This window comes from Sitophilus oryzae, unplaced genomic scaffold, assembly GCF_002938485.1.
Source record: "Sitophilus oryzae breed Bouriz unplaced genomic scaffold, Soryzae_2.0 scaffold_1447_pilon_pilon, whole genome shotgun sequence".
Taxonomy (NCBI): Eukaryota; Metazoa; Arthropoda; class Insecta; order Coleoptera; family Curculionidae; genus Sitophilus; species Sitophilus oryzae.
The window spans coordinates 954,588-960,587 of NW_022146112.1; positions in this window are offsets into that span (position 1 = coordinate 954,588).

Genomic DNA, 6,000 nt, shown 5'->3' on the forward strand with positions numbered 1-6,000 from the left:
GTAATGGTCCATACAAATCTAACGCGACGAGATCTCCCTTTCCTTCAGGAATGACAGGATTAAGCGGTGGTTTTGGCATTATGGACGATTTTGATTTTTGACAAGAATCGCAACAACGTAGTACCTGCTTTATAGTAGAGTGCATGTTTGGCCACCAAACCTCATGTCTCAGTGCCGACCAAGTCTTGTACACTCCATAATGACCCAACATGCTATGAAAAGCTTCAACAAATTCACGCTGTAAATGTTTAGGGACACATACTAAGCATGGTTCGTCCGCTGCTTGACGCTTATATAACGTATCTTCGTGGATCAGAAAACGTTTCTGCAAATCCGAATCTACTACTAACTGTGAAATAATATCCGCTAATTTTTTATCCTCGTGTTGCAGCTTAGAAAAAGACTTTAGTTTGCGCTGGAAATCAAGAGGTAACTTTATGGTAGATAATATTTTAAAACATCTCGAGTCAGATGTCTCCGGGATAGTATAGGCATCGCGAGACAACGCGTCGGCTATTATATTATTCTTTCCTGGAAGAAACTCGACGGAAAAATCATATTCTTGAAGCGCAAGTGCCCATCTAGAAATTCGTGGCGATACAAGACGACAAGATTTTATATAAGTCAGAACTCTATTGTCGGTATGTATCGTAAAGTGACGACCTAAAAGATAAATGCGCCATCGAGTAAGAGCAAAAATACAGGCTAGTACTTCTTTTTCATTACTATGATAACGAGTCTCTCTAGGCAATAATAAACGACTAGCCCACGCAACCGTGCGTTGTTGATTTTCAACAATTTGAAAAAGATGCGCGCCCAGTCCGTATTCGCTAGCATCAACACTAACATGCCAGTCAGATGATAAGTTTGGGTGGTACAGAATTGTAGCCTCAGATAATTCATGTTTTATTTTGTTAAACGCTTGTTCTTGTTCGTCTTTCCACTCCCATTTTGTCTTTTTTCTTAAAAGTCTCGACAAAGGTTCACAAAAACCCGAAAAAGATTGACAAAACGATCTATCAAAATTGCACATCCCTCAAAATCTCTGTAACTGCTTAATATTTTTAGGACGCGGATAGCTGGTTATTGCCTCTATTCGCGCTGAATCCGGTTTAATTCCTTCGCTATTTAAAATATATCCCAGAAATGGTAATTCCGTACAAAAAAATGCACATTTCTTAAGCTTCAGCGTTAATCCTACTTCATTTAACCGGTCAAAAACAAGTTTTAAGTGTCTAATATGTTCATTAAATGAATTAGATATTATTAAAATGTCATCAATATAGGCAGTTAAAAATGAATCGAACTCCGGCCCAAATACTCGACTAATCATACGCACAAACGAAGAAGACGCAGTAGAGAGACCGAAGGGAAGAACGCGAAAAACGTAGGTTTTAGAGTCAATCATAAAACCGGTATATTTCCTTGACTCCGGTGCGAGTGGTATTTGCCAGTAGCCGTTCGTCGCATCTAAACGCGAAAAATATTTACGATTCGTAGGTCCATCAAAATTAAGTGTATTCAAAATTTGCTCTATCGGTCGCGGCGCCTCATGATCCCTCTCCATTTGACTATTCAAGCGTCGCGCATCTAGACACAGTCGTATCGTACCATCTTTATTACTGCAACTACGGGAGATATAATGAAGGCGACCGTTCGATAATACTGAGACGCCCCATTTCTTTTTAACTGTTTCATTTACTGACACTCTTATATGCAACTGGTAGGTATGGTTTAATAAGTGATTTTATCAATTATTCACCCTCATGTAATGCAATTTTACACAACCTGGCACCTTAGAAAAACAAACTTATTTTTGTCTAATAAATTTTGAAAAATTTCTTGCTCAGTTTGACTTAAAATAAAATGCTTGATAGTGTTATTTGAATCAGTATCTTTTTCCACCGAAAGAGTAGCACAAGCTAATACTTCATATTTGGGTATACACCTTAAGTTAATTTTTTCATACCCCTCGTATTCATGAAAATATTTTTTCTCAGGCAGATTAACAATGTTACCATTCAACATACAAGCTAAAAAATTATTCTTTAAATCAATTGTAACTTGATATATTCTTAAGAAATCTATACCTAAAATAATAGTAATAATAATATAATATATTTGGTAATAAGTCGAAAACCAAAGGCTGTTAACACTTGTAGCGGTCTAAATAAAATGGCGATCACCCGAATTCCATTATTGCAAAAAAGCGAAATTTATAAATTGAACTACCAGGGCCATCTATATATTAGTTTATAAGAAACCTAATGTTAAAATCCAGAAACCTGTTTTACTATTATATTAAATTAATGTATTATATTTAATATTTACCACATATTTTATTAGGTGAAGGAATTTGTCCCAGTCTCTTTGGTTATCAGATACTACTTTGGCCAAATAACGGTTGATGGTTCTGTTCATGCGTTCAACCTTCCCATCGCATTGTGGATGTAGAGCAGTCGTCCTGGTCTTGCGGATGTTAGGGACTTCACAGACGCCTTGGAACAGATTGGACTCGAAGTTTCTTCCCTGATCGGAATGAAGCTCCATGGGAACACCAACCCTGCAGATCCATTCTTTAACAAGGGCATCAGCAATGGTGGACGCTTCTTGATTTGGCAACGCGTAGGCCTCGACCCATTTGCTGAAGTAATCCATTATTACCACAAGTAATGGATTACTTCGGTCGACGCGTACAGTTAAATCGTCGCGCTAATTCAAAATAAATTCCTGTTATATAAATAGTTAGATCAATTGTAAATAAGTTATAAATAGTTCTTTAAGTTTTTTTTAATCGTTATTGTTTGTTAATTAGTGTTAAATAAATTGTGTTTAAATAAATTGTGACTTCCTATCCACACGGAACCGACGAAATACGTAACAAATAACTAAATTATTTTTAAAATTTATATAGGATTTCCTTATTTAAAAATGAGTTTAGGATATTACAATTAAAATACCACACAAAATACACCTGAATTTCATGTCTTAACTGTAGATATTATAAAAGTTTAATAAAAAAAGAAAAAAACTTCCTCTAGGAGATACGAGACCTTGTCGTATAGAACTTTCACCATTGTTCACCATTTTGTTTGCCACTGTATTCTCGCCTCCCTAAATTCTACATGGGGGGCTCTGTAGAAGTGGACAGACAAACCTTTGCGGTCAAGCTGGAAGGAAACCCCCTAATAACACTGAGCATATGTAACAGTGCAAGTTCCAACGGACCAACCCCAAAGAGAACTACAGCGGAAGCAGCTGACAGTTGCGCGCGACCTCTAGTAAGAGTCGAGAGCCTACCTCTAGACTTCTAGAGCCTCTCACCTCCACCCACCACTAAGCACCTCCACCCTTCACTCCCTCTCACCACCACCCTCCACCCTATACTGCTAGAGGACCATGGTCAGGTCACGGTCAGGTCCTCACAATAGGAATTGATCTCAAATCCAAGTAGGCAATAGAGAAAGAGAGATATAACTTTTATTCGGGACAACACCAGTATCAGATCTAGGACATGGATCTAGACGGATGTAGATTGTTTGGGAGGGGGGTTAATCACCGCGACCATACAGATCTGTTGTATTTGTAATATTGAGCTTCCCATCCTGAAGTCTGCCATATTGGGAAGTTTTCAGGGGACAGATCCATATTCAATGACTAAAGAATACAAGGACATGTAACGGCCATATACGGGCTGTAACAGAATTTGTGACCTTAGACGTCATTTTTTTGGACATAACGAATGAGTCATCAGCTGGTCATCAGCGACAATTTTAGCGATTTTTAATCGTTTGTTGTGAATATTCATTGGGTCACTTAAGCCAGACAGACAGCCAGATATCCGATATGGATAAATAGGAGTGTGGCGTAAATCAGGTAAGAACAGTTAAAATACGCTAATGAACTAGAATAAACAGGTTTAAACAGGAAACAACCACTTCAAAATATAAATAAACCGGTTTGAACAAAAATTAACAGGTCTGTTGTTTTAAGCTAAAAAGCGGTTCAAAGCAGTTCAAACCTGTTTATTCTAGTTCATTAGTGTATTTTAACTGTTCTTACCTGATTTATGCCACACTCCTATTTATCCATATCGGATATCTGGCTGTCTGTCTGGCTCAAGTGACCCAATGACTACTGTTATGTGTAGTGAACTTTGTATAAACTTTATTACAATGGTAATTTGTTCAGCTTTCCAGTGTAAAAGGCGCAATGATAAGAAAGAGCCAGGAGTTACGTTTTATAGGGAAATAAACAGTCTATTACACCTTTTTAGCTTTTTTTATTGAATTCGATAATTATTTTTCTGATATTATATGTACTTGATATATGCTATACGTCGATACTAGTTTTGTACCTTTTGCTAACATTTTAATGCGTTTTTTTCGTAATTATTTAATATGATACCACCGGATATACCATAGGCGTAGTGAAAACAGTTCTATCAAAAATATAAATATCGCTTTATATAAATATAACATATCCAAAAAAAAAATTTTTTGCTAAAATTTTGAGAACCACTGGATCTTGTCTAGATTTTCTTTCTTGTAAATTTAATCTAATACCACAGATAGCACGTGCTAATACCTATGTTGCCTTATTATCAAGAAATTATGTTTTTTTTAACTAAAAACTAAAAAAAATTCCAAAAAATTTCGAATTTTCTAATTTTTTTTTTCACGAAAAAAACCTCATAGGCGTGTTTCTGGAGTTAAACTATACTACCAGTTAAAATATTTGCACTCATTTTCGGGACACCCTATATATAGTTACTTTTACCGTCAAAATTTCATTTGAAACGCTAAAAGAACTTGGAAGAAAATTATAACAAATCAAAAAAATATTAAGACTTTAACACCCTGTAGCTACGAAACAAAGCAAAATCGGACCTATGTTGATATGAAAAATAAATCTTATTTTACGTGAGGAATCTCCCCACGAGAGATGGCCCATGTTTTTTGAAACACCCTGTACATTTTTATAACAATTTTATCTAATAACTACCAACATTTATTGACAACGTAAAATAAAACAACACATTTGATTGATAATGAGTCTACCTAACATCAGATATTTAAGCTTGATTTTCATGCATCCGTTGTCCGACGATACGATAATACGATATTAATTTTATTGGTTGAATTTAAAGGCTTCGATTGGTTAACCGTTTCTAACCAATCAAAGTCTTTAAATTCTACCAATAAAATTAATATCGTATCAACGTATCGTCGATCGTCGGACAACGGATGCATGAAAATCAAGCTTTAAACGTTTTGAAAAAAAAAATAGTACGGTACTGATAAGCCGCAATTAAGTCAGCCAATTTATGTCCCCGTCGCGTTCGATATAATTTTTTTGAAATGGAATGAGCATATACATTCCGTAATGTTCGTAATGTTCTTTGAATAAGAAGACGGAAGGAGCATATACAAAAATCTTAGATCCACCGCGATGGGCCTCAAATATGGCCAGCTTAAATTCCGGTTTATCAGTGCCGTTCTAATTTTATTTAAAAAATGTAAAACTATGATGTAGGGTAAACGTGGGGTAGACTCAATAATTTTTTTTTACGTTGTGAATAAATGTTGGTAGTTATTAAAATTGTTATAAAAATGTAAAATTATAATCAAAATAGATAAGTTATAATAATTATTTATAACCATAAATATCCGATACGCTACTGAAGCAGGTAAGTCAAATTGACGTATCTAAATTCTTTGACTCTAATCTTTGACAAGTAATAAATAAAAGCAAAAATGCAAGAAAAAATATATAATTAGTTAATTTAAGTGAATTTCATAAAAGATCGGTTTACTACACGTATGTATATTATACTATAGTCACTTACTAGCGAAAAGTTGTTCCATTATTTTACTCGATTTTTGTCGAGATCTACCGCACGCTACACAACCAACTATTTTAGAGTCTTTTTCGATAAATCGCGATAGTGTCACTGTTAATTTAAGTTCTGCCACAATTTCCATCTAGATTTACTACCTT